This window comes from Dama dama, chromosome 20 (genome assembly GCF_033118175.1).
Source record: "Dama dama isolate Ldn47 chromosome 20, ASM3311817v1, whole genome shotgun sequence".
Lineage (NCBI taxonomy): Eukaryota > Metazoa > Chordata > Mammalia > Artiodactyla > Cervidae > Dama > Dama dama.
Window position 1 is genome coordinate 105,496,793 of NC_083700.1, and position 23,836 is coordinate 105,520,628.

The following is a 23,836-nucleotide window of genomic DNA, read 5'->3' on the forward strand; positions in this document are numbered from 1 at the left end:
AGACAGCAGCTAGGAGTATCCTTGGAGCCACACAGATCCTCCAGTGAGTTTTTGACTTGCCTGCTGACAGTTCCAACTCCCAGAACAAAGAGAATGTGACCAGAGGAGCTGCCTGGGACCCAATTCTGACCAAACAAGAAGGTGGCTGGTGAAGGGGCACAGTGGGGTCCAGCTCTTGTGTGATGTCAGAGCAGGTGTATAGCCTGAGCTTTAGCAAGTGATGTATTAAAGCTCAGAGGACATGTCATGAGCAGCCTTCTGTGGCAGGAGACAGGGCTCAGAAACTTGGAGAAACTGCAGGTTTCTGTTTCCAAAGGTACAGTTGCCAATTGACCCCAAGAAATGGAAGGCTGCGGGGTGATTCCTAAGGAAACCTTCCTGGTTGCATAAGGGAGCTCTCTGGAGAGACTGGATTTATGGGGGTCATTTTCCAAGGATAGAAAGAAGGGAGGTTAATCAAGAAAGCACCTCAGAAGGAGTGTAATTCCTGGAGCCCGTCATTTCCCAGGAGGAATTTTGAATGCTGAGACTTTATGGCAGCATATAGAATATGTCTAGAGAAAATAAACATATGTCATAATAATGGCTGTTATTTACTGAGCACTTACTATGTGCCAGATACAGTGCTAAACATCCTTCTCACCATGCCAGGAATAACCCTCCCAACGGGCCAGGATTTAAGCAGTATTGGTCACCCTGTTTTTTCAGATGAGGAAACTGAAGCAGGCTATGGCACTTGCCCAAGTCAGACTGGTAGTTAGTGCTGGAGGCAGGGTTCAAGTTCAACAGACCAGGGTTCAAGTAGTGGTTTGGCTACTCTCTTCCTTGCTGTGTGGCCTTAGACCAGTTATCAACTTCCCTTCTCTTAGAATGGAGGTTGTGAGACTTGAAGAATTCATCCATGTGAATGATGATATGTCGACAGTGATGGGTGTATAGCTCATGTCCAATACATAGAAGTGCCCTTCTTTTTAAGAGACAGGTAACAGTAGCCCTTGAATGGGCTGTGGCATGGAGGCAGAAGGGAGCAAATGGCAGGCCAGAAGAAAGTGAAAAGTCTTTTCAATTTCTACTGAGAATGAGAAAAGACTTTCACGTTGATGGGTGACGAAGGACACAGGTGACACGTCACTCCTGTTTTGCTTTTGCTGTTGAAGGGAAGTATTGTCAGCCTGAAGGGCCAGCCCAGGCCTCGAGGAGAGAAACAGCCCCAGGGCGGGCTTTCCCAAATTCCCCCTGCTTGGGCACTGGGAGAACTTGCCACTGAGATGACTAAATCACTGCTGGTGACTTCTGGAGCACAGAGGATGGGAGAGGCCTGGGAGCCCAGGATGGGCAGATTTCAGAAGGGAGAGTAGTTTTCAGAAACTACCAATCAGGGATCTTGCTTGAGGCTGATGTTGGTGAACATGGGTTCACCATGAACAAAAACCAGGTTTTCTAGAAGCCCCATCACACGTCACATGCTGTTAGGTGTGAGGCCAATTTCTGCCAGCTGAAATTTTCTTGGAGGGGTCAGCAGACTGTCAACCAGGGGAAGGCATATGCCTGAATTCAGCAAGGAGAAGCTTCTCAAGCTCTCCTTGTGGATACAGTGGAGAAGTGCAGATGTCAAGGTGGGTTATACCTGCTCATTGATGATGTTCTGTCTACACAGAGAGGGGTCTCTGCTAGAGTGCCACTGGGCTCTGTCCTTGGCTCATAGGTCGAGTGTATGGGTGGCTGGAAGCAGATTCCCTCTCATGATCTCAGGTCATCAGGGTTTATTGCCATGGTACATGTGTGGGGGACCCAGTAAATGTGAAAGAACCAGGACTCCGGCATAGCAAAAGCTGAAGGGCGCTTGGGGTCCGAAACATCCCTGGGGACCTTCCGGAGCACCCCATAGACTGGACTCAGGTTCCCCGACCTCTGCCCTGGTTTCCTGACTGCCCATTGCCTTCTCGCCCTATTCTCTGCCTCACCAGCCGTGCCCGCACATCATTCCTGTGCCCTGTACCTGTCACTGGAGTGTGGCCTATCATGACCTTTCCTTCCTCCTCACCAACCTTATGGCCTTTCGGCTTCTGCTACCCATGGCTTCATGCTTAGCCAGGCCTCATTCAGATTCCCTTGAGAATGGATCTCACGGGGCCATCAGTTTTTCACATGAGGCCACTCCAGTGGGCTTTGGCCAACCTGTGGGTGGTTGCCAGTCTCAGCCAGTCATTTGAAGCCCAGGGGGAGGAGGGTTGCAGGGTCACAAGATACAAAACAGAGGTGCCCAAGGGCTGCCCTTTCAACAGACGTGGTGGATGGAAAGTGACCACCGTGAACAATAGTGATAATTGTTATTATTGATGGTGTGGCTGATGTAAGTGTGGTTATTAATTTCACATGTAATGTGAAATTGTGGGAAATTGCAATTACATTGGATGACGCAGCAACATTTCTAAGGGTCTTGATGGCTCTGTGATCTTCATGAAACCGCTCCCTCCCCTTGGGGGGCACCTGCCCAGCTCCAGTTTTTGGCGGCTCCTTCTCCGTCCCCACTGCTCTGCAGAGGTCACTGGCAGGGTCTCTCTGTTGCATTGTGAGCTCTCTCTGCTCTTCTATTTGTGAAGGGCTTTCCCCAGACTAGACCAAATCAAAGAAGGTTAACTGTCGTGAAGATAAAGCTGGTACCTAGCACACAGATTCGGAATCCAGAAAGTCAAAAAAGACAAAGATATGCTATGAAAGTATGTGTGAAAGAGTTTTAGGGGTGGGTTTTCCCCCCAGGAATCTTAGAATGATGCTTGGTGTGGTGTGGCAACTAGGGGCTGGAAAGAATCACCCTCCAAAAATTCTGAGCAGCATGATTAGAAATAAAAGAGCTAAGTTGGGAGGTGGTAGCACCACATTTTCCCCAGTGGCTCAGCAGTAAAGAATCCACTGCCTCTGCAGGAGACGCAGGAGATGTGGGTTTGATCCCTGGGTTGGGAAGATCCCCTGGAGAAAGAAATGGCGAAAGAGACCATAGCCAATACCGTTGCATTTTAGCTCTCAGGACCAACTGATAAAAGAGTTCTGAAGACAACAACAGCCAACATCTATTGAAAACCTACTTCAGGCAAGTCGCTGTTCCCCAAGTGTTCTGTGGATGAAGTACTCAATTTTACAATAAATCTATGGAACTGGAGCCATTTTTGTAGGTAATAGAACTGAGGAAGAGAGAGAATAAATAACTTGCTAAAGGTTGCTCAACTTAAAGTAACTTGAAACTTAGACGTTTATATAATTATTGGGGAAATTGGGAACAAGAAGATTTAAGTCAAATGGTGTGAAGGCAGAGCTCATGTTACATAACCAAGGAGCAGATGAATATCTTAAGAAATGCTTCTTAGTCTAACACAATTCTTGCATGAAGTGAGGGATCCTGTGCCCATTTGATGAAGGAGACCAAGGCACAGAGAGGTGAATTAACTTGTCCTAGGTCATAGAGCTAAGTAACAGAAAAGGGGATGCCCTGATTGTGGACCACACACTGGATGATGTGTGGGATCCTCAGAGGGGTCAGTGCAGCTCCCTGGAGGGAGAACCAGATAATGGCCGGCACTGCCCACCAATGGGCTTCCCAGGTGGCTCAGTGGAAAAGAATCCACCTGCCAATGCAGACGCCACAGGATACTCGGGTTCGATCCCTGGGTCGGGAAGATCCCCTGGAGGAGGAAATGGAAACCCACTCCCATATTCTTGCCTGGATAATCCCATGGACAGAGGAGCTCATGGCTTCATGCTCAGCCTGGCCTCGTTCAGATTCTCATGAGAATGGATCTGATGGGGCCATCAATTTTGGCCTGACTGCAAGGAGCCTCTGCAAAGAGATGACTACATGACTGCACACACACACACGCATGCACGCATGTCCACTGATGGTCAGGGTGACACGTGGGCTCAGTGATCTCCTGGCAGGCTATTTATTAGGGAATGCTTTCAAGACCCACCTCTGTGAAGGATGGGACAGGAAGCAGGTTTAGTAGAGAGAAACGTTGCTGCAACACAGTGGCACACGGGCCCTCTGCAATCCCATAAGAAGCTCTGGAGCTGGAATGGCCTTTCCAAACCGAACTGCACCGGGACGAGAGCACCGGGCTGGTACATCCCTGGGCTGGCCAGTTGTTCTATGTGGGCCACCCCTGGAAGGAGGCATGACCTTGGCTGAGGCAGTCCCCAGAGTGGGCTGCTGGCTGAAATCCGGTCTAGGCAGTAGGGGGAAGTGAGAATAACCTTTCTTCCTAAAGGGGATTTGGGCAGTATGTCTCAGTGTCCACCACACCCCCTCCCCGACTTGCATGTGTCATCCACACAGAGCTCAGCCAGGCTCACATCACATAACCAAAACTGTGAGGATGCTTACAGATAGCCATCAGATTTCCTGTTAACAAAAGGCTTTTGAAAGTTCAGTCACATTTTATCCTCCCAGATACCCTCTGAACAGAGAATTATTAATGTCCCCACTTGATAGAAAATAGGCTCACATGCTCAGAGTTAAGATATTGGTTTAAGGATGTACAACCAGCAAGAGGCAACATGGGGACTCATCAAATCCAGCCTGCTCCAAGTGCTTCTCACATAAGGTCCCCAGGGCTCTCTCACGGCATGTGCAGATGGCACCCTAGGTTTGCCCCGCTCCATCAGCCTCCCCAGCTCTTCCTCTGCAGCTGATCCATTAGACATCCTCTCCATGACCCCACCCCTAGGGCTTCATCACCCATGTCCCTGCTGATGCCTCTGGAGCTCCCATCCCCTCCCCGCCAAGATTCAGGTCCATGTTTGCTCCCTATTAGCCCACTCAGATTATCCTGAGTCACCTCAGACTTGCCATATCCAGCAATGACTTTCTCATCTGACCCCAGGGCAGGAAGGTAGCATGAGCTCAAGGCCTTGGGCTCAGACTGGGTTCTAATCCTGGCTCACCACTTCCTAGCTGTGGCCTTGGGAAGTGGCTTAGTCCTTTGTGCCTCAGCATTCTCCTCTGTAAAATGGGGATAAAGATGGTGTGCCCACATCCTTAGAGTTGCTGTGAGGATCAACTGAGCAAACGCACATAAAGGGCTGACAACAGGGCCTGGCGTACCATCAGTGGTCCAGAAACTTGAGCTGTTTTGACTATTGTTCATGGTGGTGCTTAAAGGTACCACCCTCCACCGAGTCCCAGGTTGAAACATGTGCTCCCTCAGTCCCCTCTCCTGATCGGTCTCTGCCTCCCCGTGTCCTGGGCATGCGCCCCCTCCTGGCCTTCCACATTGCCCCTGCCTCAGTCATGGGCAGTTTCCCTTCCGCCAGGACCCACTATTTCCTAGGATCCAACCTGTTATTCAGCCACCAGAATTGGACTTCTCTGACATGACTATTTGATCATGGCCCTCTTTGGCTGCCATTCCTTCTATGACTCCCTGTCCCCCTCGGGTTATGGTCCAGCTTCCCAAGGTGGGTAGAACTGGCCCCCTGCCAGTTCGCCCACACCTCCCTCCCCACCTTTCCCGGAGGCCTGCACATCCTGGAATCTTGCCTCACTCAACACCTAGTATCTCCCTTGCACATCCTGCCTTGTGACCTCTCTCCCTTGAGTGACCTTCCTTCCTTGAAGTCAGCCTCCCTTCCTTCCCCCAACTCTGCCTGGGACAGAAGATGGCATCTTGTCCCTCTCTAGGCCCCAAAGCCCACTCATTACTGGTGTTCAGTGAACTTGACCACAAGGAGAGGCACACAGTGGGGAGGCTGCTAGCTCCATTGGAAAGCAGGAGTCAGCTTTCTTTTGGGGGGCATCCCTATCGTCCCCTGTTTTCCCAGCAGACACTGGCCTACCCTGACTCCCCGATGCACTGCAGCCCGTCTGCCCTCCCGGCCAAGCCACACCTGCTGTGCTGGAAGCGGCTGGGCCCCGGCTGCCCAGCGCCAACCAGCACGGGGCCTCTCCCACCAGGTGTGCCTCTCAGCCCACAGCAGGACACAAGTCCCCCTGGACAGAGTCTCGTATGGGGTCCCAGGCCCTCCCCACCACCTGGCTGAGAACCTTCACTGTTACTGCCACATTTTTCCTGGCTGGCCAAGGGCTGAATTCAGAAGGGGCAAACCACCTGAGGCTGCAGCCCTCAAGGATCTCAGTGCTCAGCTGCAGAAAGGCAAATTCCCGGAAGAGCGCCTTTTGGACCCGAGCACCCTGAGACCTGGGTTCAAACCCCCGCCTCTCCCCTTGTGTGGCCCACACTCCTTCCCCTCCCCATCGTGGTTTTTCCTCTGCAAAATGAGGGCTCTTGCTGGGAAGTCCGTAAATCAGCCTCTTGTGCAGGTGAGCTGGTGGGAGCAGCCGGGGCACCACGGGAAGGATGTCTGCCACTGCACTACCCCAAGGAAGTGCGCTTGGGGTTGCCCACTTCCTCTCCCTGGTCCTGTAAAGCTCAGGAGTTAAAGAAGATGGTTTCTGTGGCCCCTTTGGGCTCTGGCCTCCGATGGTCTAGGACTCCTGTGAAAGGGAGTCTAGGAGAGGTGGGAGAAGGAGTAAAAGAAGTGATGCTTATGAAGTGCTCCAAGGTATACAGCACTGTATTAGGCAAGCCTTGCGTGTGTGAGCTCACTGAATCCTTCCAGCCTCTGGAGGGATGAGGGCTTCTATCCTTAGTCTTAAGACGGGCTCAGAGAGGCAAGGTGATCTGCCTCAGGTAACACAGCCAGGACATGGTAGTGCTGACCATGAAACCCATGTGCTTCTCTCAAGCAGCTCAGGGTAATCTACATACCCCAGTCTACTGTTCTCCCACACACACCAAGGACGGGGCAGCTGGGGAGCAGCGGGTGGACAGGTAGGTGGGGGCCCAGTCTCCACAGCCACACGGACTATGGAGGCAAAGTCATTGCCCCTTCCCAGGAGGCCCAGGGCCCCAGCAGAGCCTGGATTTGAGTCTAGAGCTAAGCAAGTCTCCATCTCATCTGGCCCCAGTGGCCCCCCAGGGCCCACTCTCCCCACTCCCTGGAACTCCGGCTCTCGCCAGCAGCCTGGGCCCTGGGCTCAGCGGCTTGCCACTGCCCAGTTGCTCCAGACCCCGAACCAGTACCCTTTGATGCTCTCCATGTTCTCGTCCACACTCACAAAGGAACTGTGTCATCCATTCCTCGAACAGATCTCAAGATCCTGTTAGTGCCTTCATTTGTCACTAGAGAAAATGAGTGTTGTTCTCCTTCTTTGTAAGTTGGACCCCAGCCCGGGCAGCTCCCTGGAATTCAAATATTAAAAACAGCAAACTGATGGAAATGTGCCTGGGTGGAGCCCTCCGGCCGTCCAAATGCTTCTCCAGAACTTCTGGCCTGTCCTCTCAACAGCCTCCGAGGCTGTCCAGAGCTCACCCCAATTCCCCCAGTCAGCAGGGATGCACGGACGTCACTGGTTCTTCCAAGCTGGTGGGCAAACAAAGCCGGATCTCGGGATGGGGGACTGGATGTGGACCTGGCTTTGTGGGGAAAGCCTTGCCCGGTGGACACGGCTGGCTGGGGTGAGGACAGGTGGTGCCCAGGCAAATGGGGCATCATGATTGTCAGAGCCGGTTTATATTTCAGAACCAGGACACCAGGCCTAGGGTAGGCAGCTGGGAGGGCTGGGCAGGAGCTCAGAGCTCAGCCTGGCAAGTCTGAGGGCTGTGGTCAGGACGGGGACCTGGAGGGCAAGCTGTGAAAGCCTCCTCATAGTGTCAGGGTTAAGGTGTGAGCTCTGAAGCTGTGCTGCTTGAGTTCAAACCCGACGGCCCCGTTACCTGGTGTAATGTCTTAGACGAGTTCCTTGACCTCTCTGTGTCAGTTCCCCTGTCTGAAAATTGAAGATGAAAATAATGGTATGTAGTCTGTGGATGCCAGTGAGGCTCAAAGGGGATACTGTCTGAAAGAGGCTTAACATGGTGCCTGGGATGAAGCAATTGCTCCAAAAGGGGGGTGTGGCTGCCCCGGCATTATGAGTGCTAGGTGGGCCAGGCGAGGCTGGGAGTTAGGACTGCTTCAGCATGAGGCTGGGGAGAGGGCAAACTCTGGCCCCAGAGGACATACAGGAAGAAGACCCTATGGACCCCAAAGTGGGTGAACACGAAGGGCAGCCAAGCTTTCCTGGGCTGAGTGGGGACCTGGTCTGTGTCCACTGCGTAGTGGGCAAGGCTGGGCCAGGAAGCGGTGAAGGACTGGGCTTGGTCTCCCCAGAAAGATCCCAACGATCAGAGCATGTGATTCACAGGGGCCATTCTGCGGACAGCTCCCTCCGTCACACCAGACTCCAAGCAATTAACCAGCCAGGCCCCTGGGAGGAGCGCTCCGCGGCAATCAGAGAGTAACCTTGACCTCCTTTGCACGCTGCTGCAGCCGCCTCCTGCCTCCTGTCTCCAAGGTGCTCGCGTGCTGTTGAAGGGCAACTCCTCCCCGGCGCAGGGAGCCCTCCTCCCCTGCCAGCCAGAGCGGTGAGCAAGGGCACCTGGGCCCGGCCACGAACGCTGGCACTCGGGTCTCCCACCTGGGACAGGTGGCCTTATTTGACCTTTACACGCTGAGAAATTGTTCACGTTCTGGGTATCTTTCTTAGAGATGCACAATGTCCTCATCTTGTATGTGTGTGTGTCTGTGTGTGTGCACAAGCCCACAGGTGTGCAAAGCAGGGAAGGGATGGGGTGTGTGTGTGTGCATAGGTGTGCAGAGGTGTGGACACCTGTTTGCCTGTGTGAGGGGAGACGGCGTGGGTGCTTGCGCTGATGTAGGAAGATGGACCAAGGATGTAGGAGCTGGGGGGGGAGTGGGGGTGTGTCTGGTGGGGAGGGGAGGAGGTGGGGCATGTGTGGAAGGGGAGGAGGAACTGTGCTGGACCAGCACGGGGAGTATGTCTGAGGATCACGTGAGAAAAGAGGCCTTGGAGGTGGGGGGAGATGGGGCGAGGGGTGTGTATGGCTTCGGTTTTAGGATGTAGTGACGGTACGCTCCCGCCACCCCCTCTCCACCAGCTCGGGCCTGTACGTTTCAAATACTTCATTGTCAGCCCTGGTAAAGCCTTTATTTATAAAGCGCGGGTGTTTCATTCAGCTTAACTGAAAAGGCCTTTAAATCACCGCAGCTGGGAGGGCTAATTGCAGTTAGAGTTGTCAAGGACTCTCTTGTCTGCTTTTGCCATCTGTGACATAGTGAATGCAAAGATCATTTTAAACATAGGCAGTTAATGTAGAGAATAATTTGAGAGCTTTAGATATTTATGGTAAATTATTTAACTTTATAGTTGAGTTTTATTGCCTCATTATTCCATGTGTAAAGAATCTTGGCGTTTCCTGTGACTCGGCACTTTGTGGAGTTTCACTTTGCAACACTCAGGAGTAAAGTTACTCCGCACTTAACGGGAGCTCTGGATCCATTGCAAGTCCTCCCACAGAAGGGACTCTGATCTTTGCCCGTCTGGCTGACAGCCACGGCTTCTCCTCGCCCCGCCATCAGGGTCTCTGGTGGACTTGGGTGCTTAGCAGAGCTTTCTGGTGCTTGTTACCATCAAACCAACCCCTGCTTCCTGCTGCCCCATAGGTGGGAGGCGACTCTGCCAACCTCAGCCCTGTGCCACCCCCATCCCTGCCGAGGACTCCATAGTGATGCCCCCAGGGCCAGGAGGATGGTACCCAGGCATGGGTTTTTATTTGCATTAAAGCTCTTTGGAACCTCTGTCCGGGCACCTTTTGTACCCTGAGTCCTATTAGACAAGCACTTGTCATCTGGATGTCATCTGAGTTTTCACTGATCACTGTTCGGAGTTGAACCTTCCCAATTACTTAGATTTCCCTTGGGCGGCTGAAACTTAACACTTCCCTCACAGAAGATTGCCTGTCTCTCTCTGCCACGGTCAGAGGTGGTCCTGCCCTGGACACTGCAGCAGAAGACATTGGCGCTATGCCCATAGGCCCTCGGCACCCACCATTCTGTTCGTGTTGGTAGGATTTTACTGCAAGTTCCCAAGACTCCTTCCCCAGACCAAAGAGCTGGGGTGCTGATGCCCCAGGAACAGCCCTCAGCCAATGGTGGATAGAAACTGGAGAAGTACCCCAGCTTCCTAGCAGCTCTGGTGGTTCAGTTGCTAAGTCGAGTCTGACTCTTGCCACCCCATGGACTGCAGCCTGCCAGGCTCCTCTGTCCATGGGATTCTCCAGGCAAGAATACTGGAGTGGGCTTCTATTTCCTTTTCCAGGGGATCTTCCCGACCCAGGAGTCAAACCCGAGTCTCCTGCTTTGCAGGCAGATTCTTTACCAACTGAGCCATGAGGGAAGCCCTCCCAGTTCCTCTGGAGGGATCTTTCTGGGGCACTGTCTGCACATCTCACAGAATGACCCAGAGAGCCTGAGCCCAAGTGGTCCTTGGTGGAATATACTCATCTACACTCTCATTCTGGGGCTTCCTCCCCTTCCCTGCCTCACATCCCCTTCCTTCACCAGTGTTTACTGGCATCACATTGCAAATAAAATACTTGAATGCAAATCCTTGTCTCGGGTCTAGGTAAAATTCTACCTGGCAGATGTACAATTGAATCCCAGCCCTGCCCACCTGCTGGGCTTGGAGCTGTGACCCTTGAGCTCTGTGATCCCTTCAAATCCCTGGCGTGACTCTGACTTTGGACAAGACATATCCACTGTTTGGGGCTCTGCTCTTGAGGGTTCAACTTTGATCAGGATTTCTGTGAGAGGGACAGGGACTGCTCAGCTAGCCAGAACTACAGTAGAGCTCCCTAAATGCACAGGCTGGGATTTCTAGGGGAAGGTTTTGTCCTTGGGAGGGGCCAGTGGGTATTTTCTGTGAGGCTCTGATTCTCAGTTCAAGGTCTAAAATGACTGTGTCAAGTTTGAGCTCCGTGGCCGGGGAGGATTTAGTTGGAACCCTAAAGTTATTAGCTGTGGAGCTAAAACTGTCACAGGACACCTGAGAGGTGTCAGGCTGAGCTCTCCCCCTCATCTCTGCCTGGGAGCCTGCCACTCATTCTGCAAGCTCAGTTGAATGTCACCTCTGCCAAGCCTTCCCTGCTCCTCCGGGCTTTGGCCGATGTGTTTGCACAGCTGTTTGTTTGTAGCTCGGTGGTTGCACTTATGACATTGTCCTGTCATGGATCTGTGTCCACATCTGGTCCTGAGCCAGACCGGGAGCTCATCGAGGGCAGGGACTGTGTTGATTCATCCTCCTTGTCCACAAGGCCCAGGGTCTGGCACAGCTATAGCTTCGGGAGCATGACCTGAACTAATGGAGGGATGAGTAGATGGGTGGATGGATGAATGGGTAGGTGGGTGGATGGATGGACAGACTTGAGGGGAGGATGGATGAAAAGACAGATGAGGAAAGGGAAAGGATGGGCTAGTGGGTTTGTGAGTTGATGGGTGGATAGATGAATGGATGGACAGAAGATTTGTGGCATTCTGAGTTCGAGCTTCAGAATCAGTAAACATCCACTTTCGCCAGTGACTCTATTCTCAAGCTGTTGGCTCCTTAGGGTCCTCCCTGGAAGTTCAGAGAGGGGGACATAATGAGTCTGAGTCCCTGGGGGTGTGGTGTGGGCTCCTCGAAGCAAACTGAAGGGTGAGGTCCCTTCCTCTTGACTGGGTAAGGAATAGTTGGGATAGGAGCTGTGATCCAGGGAAACTTCTTCCCCAGCCTTCTTCCGTAGCCAGCATCTTCTACCATCTCGGCCCCCACAACTTTACAAAGACCCCACAGCAAGGAAGGGGGAGGGAAGTCAGGTGGGAGAGGGTCTGCCAATGCGCTCCATTGCAGGTCCTATTTTGGGAGAGATTGGACAGAGAAAGTTCCCAAGTGTGACATGCCTGGGGGGCGGGGGCGGGGAGAAGGAGCCCACGTACAACTCCAGCTCTGCAACACAAGGTCTGGGAGTGGCAGAAGCCAGCAGCAGCTCAGAGGGCAGGAAGTAGGCGTGTCTAACGACAGTAGCTAAGGGTTTAGGCTGCAACCTGTGAAAAGCCACTGTCTGCCATTCAACAATTGCTGTCATGTGGGAGGAAGGCTGAGGTCCCAAAGCCTTTCCTCTGCCCTGAGATGCCGCAGGAGAGGTTACCCCATCACCACACTGAGACCATCCCAGCCATCCTGGGAATGGGCAGCACCCATACTTTTTGCCCAGCGGTGACAAAGGAGACCAGCAGGGTCAGAGGCATGTCTGCCCATGTGCATGCCAGTCTGCACACACATCTCTGTGCAGGACATAGTGCATTCGGGTATGGTATTCACCCTGCCTGTTCTTGCTGCCCCACCCCAGACAGCCGCATGAGCTCCGTGAAGACTGTGCTCTGGGCCCGAGTCCCAGAGTGATGGCAGCCCCTGGGGAGGCAGGTGGTCTGACGGGGTATGGCTGGTAGAGAGGATGCATCAGGGGCCCTCGCTGCAGGGTGGCCCTCGCTTCCAGCAGCTTTATTAGGGGTGGACAGGGACCTCTTGGCCTGCCTTGGAGCCTAAGGAGGGGGATGGGCAGAGCAAGGGCAACCCCTCCCCCACCCCTCCACCCAGAGCTCAAAAGCCAGGTTCTTCCTCCTGCTACCCTGAGCCTCTGTCCTTTCTCCATTCCCTGCTTGTTGATCCCAGGCTTCCTTCTGAGCCCCCTGGCCTGCCTCGTGGTCTCCAGGGCTAGAAGTTGCCCCTGTCCCCCGCATCCTGGACATCCACCGAGGGGGTGATCCTGTTTGGGGGTGCTCTGAATGTCAGTGCCCAGTGTCTTCTTTCTGCTTCTGCCCTTGCTTCCAGGAGCCTGTCCATCATGCTGCTCCCTGCCCGACTTTAGCTGTGTCCCAGCCTCCTTGTCCAGCCAGGTCCCTCCTCTGTCCACTCTGCCTGCTCCACGCTCTGCCTACCATGTCCCTGAGGCCTGGCTCGCCCTGATTCATCCTCAGCCTGCTCTCCATGTTCACTGTGGCCCCGCTGACCTGGGCCCCACACCCTCGCTGCCCACACGGCCACGTGATTCTGGTGTGGAGGTGCTACCCCTTGAGCTGGGCTAGAGGGGGCCACGTAGAAGGGAGGGGGTTTGGTCCTCACCCCAGGCCAGGCCCCCAAAACCCAGTCACTGCCTCTGTCTCCCTTCCCTCCTGGCTGCCACCTCCCACTCTTCCATCCCCGCACCCACCCTTCCCACCCTGAAAGCACCCCGTTACCCACTGACCCCACCTTCCAGTTGCCCAGAACCCAGAGTTTAGACAAACAGGGAGTAGCCACTTAGAGAGCTGAGGGCGGGAGCTCTGCTGTCCTCTGTCTCCTGCTGGAGCTCCTGGGTTCACCCGTCCCCACCAGTGGGGGTGGGTGCTGTCAGAGTGCATGGGTGCAAACGTGCAATGAGAGGGTCCTTGGGAGAGTGTGTGTGTGTGTGTGTAAGCATCGGCGAACGTGTGAGGCTGGGGACCCAAGGCTCCCTGCGGGTGGGCATGCAGGTGTGTGCAGACACGGGAATGAGCTGTGGCAGTGTTGTCCGTCTTCAAGCATCCATTAATTCAGTCTGGACTCTTACTGAGGGCCTGCTCTGTGTCACAGGCGCCCCGGGGGCAGTGTGGACAGAACCCCCAGCCCCATGGGGGTGGACAGCAGTGAGAAAGACAGACCGGAACAGGTCTTAGCACCCAGCACAGTGCCCGGGACCCAGGAGACGCTCCACCAGCACTTGTCAAATGAATGAATGCAAGTTAGACAGACTCATAAGTGTGTCATTAACTGTGGTCACCGACTTCAAGGAAGAGCCCAGTGCACCCCGAGACCATATGTCAGAGGAACTAATTTAAACCTGGGGAGGGGCGTCAAGGAGGGCCTCAGCTTTGAATGTTTCTTGCCGTGAGCTGAAACACGGGATGGAGCCGTAAAGAGTCCTGATCAAGAGCTCCAATTTGAGGCCTAGCTCTGCTGCTTATTTGCTGTGTGATCTGAGCCAGTGCCTTGACCTCTCTGTGCCTCCATGCATGTGAAAGGAAAATGACCATGGCTCCTGCCTCCTAGGATGGCAGTGAGGAGTAAAGCCATGAGAAGTGTTAAGACATGGCATGTAGTGAGTATTCTCCCACCCCGGGCGCTGAAAGAGGTGTGCATGCGTGTACCACTGGTACATGGGGATGTGAGAAGAAGCACGCACATGGGAGAGTGTAGGTGGCTGAGCGGGTGTGGGGGTGTGGGCTCATCCATGCCAGTGTGTGTTTGCGTGACTCTCATGTGCATGGAACAGGGCAAGTACACTGTGGCTGGGGAGGAGGCAGAGTGTGCGTGCATTCACGTGTGCACCAGGCCCAAAGAGGCGGGCCTCCCCAGAACCCTGGAACCCCGGTGTGTGTGTGGGGAGGAATATGCCAGCCACTTGGTGTGTGTGGCCCTGGGTGCACACCAGTGCGCCAGATTGGAGGGAACAAGTGATGGTGTAACTGGGAGAGAGCCAGCGCGCGCGCATGTGTGTGTGTGTGTGTGTGTGTGTGTGTGTGAGAGAGAGAGAGAGAGAGAGAGAAAGACAAGGATAAAGAGGGGGAGGAGAGAGAGACAAGCAGGGGTGGCCGGGGAGAGGGAGAGAGAGGAGGAGAGAGAGAGAGGGCTGGAGCTAGAGCCGCAGCAGCAGGTGGGCCCGGGACCGCCAGGGCTCACTCGAGACAGCCGGGTTTTAATTGTCCGTGGAGATGATGGGGCTCTGGGGAGATGTCGGCTCGCTCTGAGAGCTGCAGTCGGCTCCTTGCCCTACTTGTTGGCCAGCAGCCTTCAGCTCGCCTGCCTGGCAGCGGCTGCGCCCCGGCTTCCTTCCCCCTTCCTCATCCTCCCCCACTTCCTGCTAGCCTCCCTCCCTCGCCAGCCTCAGAGCTCCGTGTCTGACCCCTTCACCCTCCTCCATGCTAACGGGCGCCCTGACACCCCGGCTCCTGGCTGCCTCTTCCATCCTCCCAGAGTAGTGACTTGCCAGGATCTTCCCTCCAGCAGCTCGACTCCATCCCCGCAGACCCACTGGACAGCCGTCCTGAGGCAACGCTCCTCCAACCTGAACAGAAGGATCATTTCTTCTGCAGATCTGATTCTGGGGGCCTGGGGTGGAGTCTGAGACTCTGCATTTCTAACAAGCCCCTCTAGATCTGGTCCATGCTTTGAGAAGCAAGGACTTGAGGCCTTTGGGTCAGCTGTGAACCAAGGGCCCTTTCTCAAGAACTCCGTGTCCTAACCACCCCTCCCCTCGGGTGACCAGCTGAGCCAGGCCACCTCCTCTAGCAGCTGTAGAATCAGTAGCCGCATGTGAGAGCCCAGCTCTACACGGCCACAGCCCGTGGCAGTGCTTCTGGCCGGCTGGTCTGGGCACCTGGCCACTGGTGTCCTGTCTTGGGGAGCTGCCTCTCACCAGCACCACTGACACACTCCACGTGCCCCACCCGGTTCAGCTGGGCAAACTGAGATGTTGCCCTGAGAGTCTGCAGGACACGTGCCTTCTGGGGCTTCCTCACCTGAGCCGGCTGAAGGAGGGACTGCAGGAGTGGGATTCAGGAGCTGGGGGCCTGGGGGTGACTTGGCAACAAGATGAGGAAGATCCCTGCGGAGGACTCCTTCCCACCTGCAGTGCCTCCTCTGGGCACGCTTGCCACTTCACATTCCTTTGCCAGCACAACCCAGACAGCCTCAGTCACATGGCTCCCTTGTAACTGGACTTAATGTTACAAGTTCATTCACTGGTTTGTTGTCTGATCCTTGATGGGATTCTAGGCTCCAGGATGGACTTTTTTCGGTGTCATATCCCCACTGCGAGCACAGTGCCCGGTATATAGTAAGGGCTTGAAAATATTAACTGCATGGATGCCCTAGGCTGCCTGTATACCCTCCTGGAAAGAATAAATAAGAGTAATAAAGAAGAGGCACAAGTTGCCCCTCATCCTTATCCTTCCTGGAGGAACAACCAGGCTGGCTTCTGGGAGGTAAAATGGAGCGGATGACAAGCAGAGGCTGATCAGACAGGCCTGGCTGTGCCCCCTGCTTTGGCCACTATGAACCGTGTGGGTCTCCTAGGCTTAGTTTTCTCAGCTACAAAAGGGAAGCAACAGTCTCCATCTCACTGTAGTGATAAGTCTGAGAACATCATCTAAATGGAGTTGCAGTGATAGTTCCCTTTACTCTTTCTTTCATCACCTCTTATCCTGGCTGGCCACCTTACCACCCCACCTCCGTGGTCACTAGGCAACCAACAAAGGTGGTGCGGTGATGCCTGACTCACTCCCCTCCTGGAGACCCAGCTCAGAGTTCCATGGTCAAGGCAGGTGAGCACCTTCTAGCCCTGTCTCTCTCCACGTACCCTCCAGCCACTTGCTTCCATGGAGAAGCCCCAAATTAGCCCGAGTTGACCAAAGCAGCTCAAGTTAGCAGAGCAGGCATTAGTTCTGGAGCTAGATTGCCTGGGTTTTTAAAGTCAACCCTCACTTAGCAAGTGAGGGATGCTTAAAGCCTCCCTGAGCCCCAGTTTCTTCATCTGGTTAATGTGTTGTAAGAATGAAATAAAATCACCCGTGTCAGATACTTAGCATAGTGCCTGGTGTATGGTCAGCACTCAATAGATTGCAGCTGTGGTTATTATCTTCGGATATAGCTCATTGTTCTTATGGCCAAGCCAATGGGACAGAAATGGACAGGATGGATGGATGGTGGGAGCTTTAGTTTCCTCATCTAAAATTAAAAGAGCAGGACCATCTTTCCTATCATTTCCTGCTGCTATGGACCCTAAACTTAGTGTTCGTATCCCTTGCTAGCTATATTCTATACTCTCTTCTCTGGTGGGAGTGGGGGTCAGGGATGGAGGAGAGAAGAGCCAGCTCCACAGAGGGAAGCCAGACCATCCCAGAACTGGGGTGGGCGGGGCTGACCTCAGGTGGGCGGGGCCTGGAGCTCCCCTGGTGCCTGTTCTTAGCTCCTGCAGATATGGTGAGGTTAGTCCCTGAGTGTGCTTGGGCAGGGCTCATCCTTGAGAATGTCCAGGCAGGTCCGGTGTCCAAACCGCATGAATTGATCCTAGGAGCCAGGGGGCAGATGGTACCCCAGAAGGAGGGAGAGTGACCCAGGCAGAAGGAGCAGCAGGAGCAAAAATCCTGTGTGAAAGGAAGCAAGGCCCATTCATGTCCACATGGAACGCAGCTAGCAGGGCAGGGGAGTGTGGTAGGAGGTGGGCTGGAAGCCTGGCCACAGGCCAGACCACACAGAGCTCTGTAGTCCTTGGGAGGATTTTCAGTGTATCTTAAAAGCGATGGAAAGTGTCCACGGGTTTTAAGGAGGGCTATCCCAGATTTAAATTTTAAAAATATCCCTCTGACTACTGCATAGAGAACGGATTGGAGGTCCATGGTTTGGTCCTGCTGGTTCTGCTACAGTGAGGTTGTCTTCTTTAAAAGGGAGCTTTCCTAGGAAACTGAGAAGGACATGAGGAGACCCAGACATGCTGGAACTTGTGAGTTTGTAGAGTGTTGTGGTTAATTAGGTTTTTCGAGTTGCAGGGAATAAAAGCCCACTTAGGAGAACTCACTGTCAAGAGGCACGTGGATTGGAACTGCAACTGGAAGGCCTTGGGGATCCAGGGGAACCTGGAGAGCAGCTTCTCTTTATCTCAGTTTGCCCCTCTACCACCACCCTGTCTCAGGGGCAATGTGTTTCAGGCTTGTGAAGTCTGAGACCGCCTGTTCTCCTCCACCACCCTCTGTACCTCCTGGCTTCTCTGTGCCATCACTTGAGGTCCTTTCTGGCCTGATGAAAACCTCATCCTCTTTCAGTTGCAGCTCCTGCCACTGACCAGCAAATTGTTTCTATTTCTTAGTTCAAATACTCAAGAGAAGAAATCTAATTGGATCAACTCTTCTTTATGAGCCAGGTCATAGATTATTTGTCATTGGTTCAAATGCCTGCCTTTTTGTCTAATCAACTGTGTCCAAGGAAGATGTGATCCAAAGCATGGCCTCCAAGGCAGCAAGGGCTTTGTAGGCGGCAACCCCCCTGCGCCCCTTGGAGAGGGTACACATAACCTGCTTATTGCAGACCTAAAGCATTACCATGCTATGCCTTCTAGATCTGACCACTCAACCGGTTGAGCTGGAAGACCAAATCCAGGGCTTTGAACTCTGGCTGGACCAGAACTAGACATGAATCTCCACCTATAGGTTAAGACCTAACTTTGACCTGTTGGTTCATAAGTCTATGCCATTGGTTCCAACAAGAGAGTGTGAATGGTTCTTGGCGGTCCAACCCTACCATCAGACCACAAGTTGTAGTGAGGACTGGTGGATCTGGAGTCCACTTCTGTCTCAGTGCCTAGCCTATTAGACTGGGGTTGAATACCACACTTAGAGGCACAATTCAGTTTATAGAGGTTATCATAAGCAGTAGCAATTCATTGGTCCCTGACCGCCCCCCACCCCCCCACAGTGGGCTATGCTGCTCCATCATCACGAAGTGGCACCTGAGCATGGCCAATCCAGCCTGTCTTGCTCTTCGAGTATGCATAGTTCAACATCTCCAGTAGTAGGGTGATGGCAAATGGCTATAGGTTTTCATCCCTCCCTGCATCCAAGATAGAAGCAGTATGACTGCAGCATCTCCCATCAAGAGATGATGTCTATTTTAGTCAATAGAATTTGCAGAAGGGACATTGCGCCAATTCTAAACCAGACATTAAGACTCCTCGCCTGATTTTACAATCTCTCTCTCTCTTTCTCTCTGAATCCAGCTACTGCCATATGAATAAACCTGATGGGCCTACTGGGTGATGAGAGATGGGTGGTTAAGTCACCCCCATCACCCCAGTTTATAGTCAGTCAACTGCTAGTCATTAAATGAGGTCACCCTAGACCAGCTAGCCCCTGTAGACCACTGACACACTAGTGAGTTCTGCCTAGGTCTGCCTAGCCTGGCCCACATCAGTAGAGCCATTCAGTTGATCTGTAGACTGCTGATTGAGTGAAGTCACTCAGTCGTGTCCGACTCTTTGTGACCCCATGGACCGTAGCCTACGAGGCTCCACCATCCATGGGATTTTCCAGGCAAGAGTACTGGAGTGGGTTGCCATTCTCTTCTCCAGGGAATCTTCTTAACCCAGGGATCAAACCTGGGTCTCCCGCATTGTAGGCAGATGCTTTACCATCTGAGCCACCGGGGAAGTGCTCAGTTCAGCTCAGTCACTCAGTCATGTCTTTGTGACCCCATGGACCGCAGCACGCCAGGCCCCCCTGTCCATCACCAACTCATGGAGTTTACCCACACTCATGTCCATTGAGTCAGTGATGCCATCCAACCATCTCATCTTCTGTCGTCCCCTTCTCCTCCTGCCCTCAATCTTTCCTAGCATCAGGGTCTTTTCAAGTGAGTCAGCTCTTGGCATCAGATGGCCAAAGTATTGGAGTTTAAGCTTCAACATCAGTCCTTCCAATGAACACTCAGGACTGATCTCCTTTAGGATGGACTGGTTACATCTCCTTGCAGTTCAAAGGTTTCTCAAGAGTCTTCTGCAACACCACAGTTCGAACGTATCAATTCTTTGGCACTCAGCTTTCTTTAGAGTCCAACTCTCACAGCCATATATGACTACTGGAAAAACCATAGCCTTGACCAGATGGACCTTTGTTGGCAAATTAATATCTCTGCTTTTTAATATGCTGTCTAGGTTGGTCATAACTTTCCTTCCAAGGAGTAAGCGTCTTTTAATTTCATGGCTGCAGTCACCATCTGCAGTGATTTTGGAGCCCAGAAAAATAAAGTCTGACACTGTGTCCACTGTTTCCCCATCTATTTGCCATGAAGTGATGGGACAGGATGCCATGATCTCAGTTTTCTGAATGTTGAGCTTTAAGTCAACTTTTTCACTCTCCTCTTTCACTTTCATCAAGAGACCCTTTAGTTCTTCACTTTCTGCCATAAGGGTAATGTCATCTGCATATCTGAGATTATTGATATTTCTTTCGGCAATCTTGATTCTAGTTTGTGCTTCTTCCAGCCCAGTGTTTTCATGATGTCCTCTGCATATAAGTTAAATAAGCAGGGTGACAATATCAGCCTTGATGTACTCCTTTTCCTATTTGGAACCAGTCTGTTGTTCCATGTCCAGTTCTAACTGTTGCTTCTTGACCTGCATACAAATTTCTCAGGAGGCAGGTCAGGTGGTTTGGTATTCCCATCACTTTCAGAATTTTCCACAGTTTATTGTGATCCACACAGTCAAAGGCTTTGGCATAGTCAGTAAAGCAGAAATAGATGTTTTTCTGGAACTCTCTTGCTTTTTTTGATGATCCAGAAGATGTTGGCAATTTGATCTCTGGTTCCTCTGCCTTTTCTAAAACCAGCTTGAACATCTGCAAGTTCACGGTTCACGTATTGCTGAAGCCTGGCTTGGAGAATTTTAAGCATTACTTTACTAGTGTGTGAGATGAGTGCAATTGTGCGGTAGTTTGAGCATTCTTTGGCATTGCCTTTCTTTGGGACTGGAATGAAAATGGACCTTTTCCAGTCCTGTGGCCGCTGCTGAGTTTTCCAAATTTGCTGGCATATTGAGTGCAGCACTTTCACAGCATCATCTTTCAGGATTTGAAATAGCTCAGCTGGAATCCCATCACCTCCACTAGCTTTGTTCCTAGTGATGCTTCCTAAGGGAAGTGCTAAGCGGTAGCAAACGCTTATTGCTTTAAGCCACTGACAGTGGCTTTTACAGTGGTTTGTTGCACCGCAATAGCTAATTGATACATCTCCCTGCTGGGAGACCTCCAGGAATGTGTTAGTATATCCTTTTTAGTTTAGTCCCTGAGCCTGGGAGGTCCACTCCTGGAAGGCAGGACTTGAAACGTAGTCAGTCTCAAGTTGCAATGATGACTCTGTATATTGATAGATGCCCTGTAATCTGGGTGCGGTGTGTGCCAGGCAGCTGCACTTCCTGCCACTTACAGAGAATTTGCTGTAATGCATTGTGATGCATTAGCATAATAATTGCTAAGCATTCGCAAATGAATAGCTCACTGACTGATGGATTTTGTACAGAATCTGTGAAGGTTACATCGAGGGTGAAAACATTTCACTGTGTCAATGAACATACTTAATTTTTCTGGAAGTGCTATTTAAATTGCGTCGTGCTATGACATTAGCATAACAAAGACATAATGCATTCGTTTATGCTGTAGTAGGGAACACTGCCTTAATCAGCGGACACAATGCGGGGGCGGGGGCGGGGGGGAGGGAGGGTGGGATCTGTAGAGAGTGGCCTGGGAGCTTAAAAGAGCAGCCCCATTGGCTCCCTGCGACCATGCAGGGGAGGTCCCAGCCCTGCAAACTCCGCCCTCAGCTTTGCTCCAAGGGCCCTGGGGGCTCTGGCAGTGGGTGGACTCTTTATTGGCTTGTTTTCCTTTCACTGATTTTCTCTTCTCACAGCACTGGCCACCAAATCCTGCTAATGGGTGGGTGGGTCTTGGCTGTCAGTGAAGAAATCCTCAGGAGAATTAGGAAGCATTCAAATCTGGCAGGATTTACCCGCCCCCTTCAGCAGGGCAAGGCAGCCTCCCCAGAATCAGCCAGCAAGTCCCTGGAAGCTGGGTCTTGGGCCCTTGGTCTCTCCAGCCTTCTCCCCTAAAAGGGCCATCAGAGCTGTCATAGAAATAGCCTCATGAAGAGGATGGAGGATAGCTCTATTATGGTGTCTTAATTTCCTACATTTTCTGCGTATCTGGCTCTTCAAAGGGGAAGTGTTTGGGGGAAGAGAGAGCCTGCTGATAGGATATATTGCTTGGCAGGCCCTGAGCTCCCAACTTCTCAGTCAGCTGTGTACCGATTCTGGGTTTCATGGTCCAGCCCTGGTTTAAACAGATTTTTGCAAAACTTTCTAGAACCTTGAGTATAATAATGAATCTTATGTGTCTCAAAGAGGGAAACATAAGGGTATCAAAGCTTTAAAACAGTGGAATATGGTTTGGGAGAGGCAGGCATGATTTCATTTGCTGCTTTATAAGGACTCAGTGAGGTAAAGATTATTAACCCTATTTCAAAGCTAAGGAAATGGAAGCTTCACTAGGAAGTAATTTGCACCGAGCTGGCAAATGGCCCAGGTGGGATTTTAATCCACATCTCCCTAGTTCTGACACCAGAGGGAACATATAAACTGGCTTCTTGAGGGGAAAGGAAGTGATTGTCAGCCAGCCTGTTGGAGGGACAGACCAAATTGAGGACCACCCACAATTGCTACTGATCACACCCCATTTGAGCTCCTATGTATGACCCTGATTGTCTGAGGGAGCCATTCTGAGGATGCTCAACTGAGGTCCAGACTGAGAGAGGAGTAACTCTCTCTGTCCCAAGGCCAGGGGCCCTTCTGGCAGAAAGCATGTGACTCAGAAGTGTAACTTGGGAGGGGGTCAATCAGCCCTCCCTGACCCCTGGGGTGTGGCTCCTGGAGAAGGTCACTTGAGTGTCACTTGGGCTGGTGTGGAGTGGAGAGGGTGAAAGGAGGTTGCAACTCAGACCCAGGTGGTGACTCAAAGCCCTGGAAGGAGTGAAGAACCAGCAGACTCAAGAACCAAGGGGAGGGGATGGAATCAGCCCAAGCGCCATCCGCTCAAGCATAGCAGACCCTTGAAATACAGTTGATTTCACACCCCCTGAATCCCAGGTATCAATCCAGGGGGTTTTGAGGTCTGCATAGTGGCTGAGCTTCCTGAGTGGGCACCTCTACTTTGACCTGCCAAGGTCTAAGGCCCATGGGGATCAGGGAACAATTTGAGTGGGTCCCACTGGCTTTTTCCTTGGAGTCAGGAATTTCTCACTCTTTAAGGGAGCACAAGTCCTCCTGGAATCTGATGAAAGTTATGGAGCCTTTCCCCAGAAAAACACACGTTCATATAATAAGTTATATACAATACGAAGGACCACAAGTGTCATAAAGACTAATCCCCAGTAAGGCCTCCTGCCTTGCGATGAAAGAATCTGAGACTTAAGACCCTGCCAAAGGGAAGAGGCAGGGAGCCCTCCCATTGGCTTACCAGGACTCAGCCAGTTGCCTAGGTTGGCATTCCAGGGCTCATTTCACCTTCCATCTTCGTCTCTAACCAGCCCAGCACACATACCTGCCCACACCCTACATGCCTGTCCTCTGCTCCAGCCTGACATGACAGCTCACTGTCTCCAGAACATGCCACGGGTCTCTCTACTTTAGGTTCCTGCATGGGCTGCTCTTCTATTCATACTTCTGCTGCCAGAGCAAAACTTGTCCACTTTTCTGATAGCTTCTGATTCAATCCTGTTCAATGGAGCATGTATTTATTGAGTACTTTCCACATCCTCTGTGCTGGGATACAGAGAGGAACAGGTAAGATGAATCACTGATTCCATGTGACCAACAGGCCAGTCGGCAACCAGACAAGGAAATGAGCATTTACCGACGTGATGAGTATTATAAAAAGGCAAAAGTGGAGGGTGTTCTGGGAGCCGTGGGGGTGCTTCATTTCATGTAAGGTGAGGTTTCCCAAATTCTGATCATTTAAATTCCATCCTCACAATTTTTGCCACATCAGCATATCATCTGTATTATTATTTCTTTTTTTTTTTCCCCTTTAAACTCTAAATAGGCTCACTGATCTTCTTAGTCTTGTCCTAAGCAATATTATCTCTGAGGTCTTGGATATTAATGTAATATATATATATATATACACACACATATATATATTTAAAGTTTGAAGTTTTATTTATTGTGGTAAAATAGAAACTTTACTATAGTAAATTATAAATGAATATAAATTTTAAGCATTTTAAAATGTATGACTTGGGGGCATTAAGTACATTCATGACATTGCACAACCATCATTGCTATCCATTTCT

At 51.9% G+C, this 23,836-nt stretch overlaps 1 protein-coding gene across 1 annotated transcript in view; it reads left to right on the forward strand.

Annotated features, from left to right (window-relative positions):
- Positions 1-23,836, forward strand: part of GRIK3 (glutamate ionotropic receptor kainate type subunit 3) — a 239,198-nt gene that overhangs the window by 42,899 nt on the left and 172,463 nt on the right. The gene's annotated exons all lie outside the window — the stretch shown is intronic.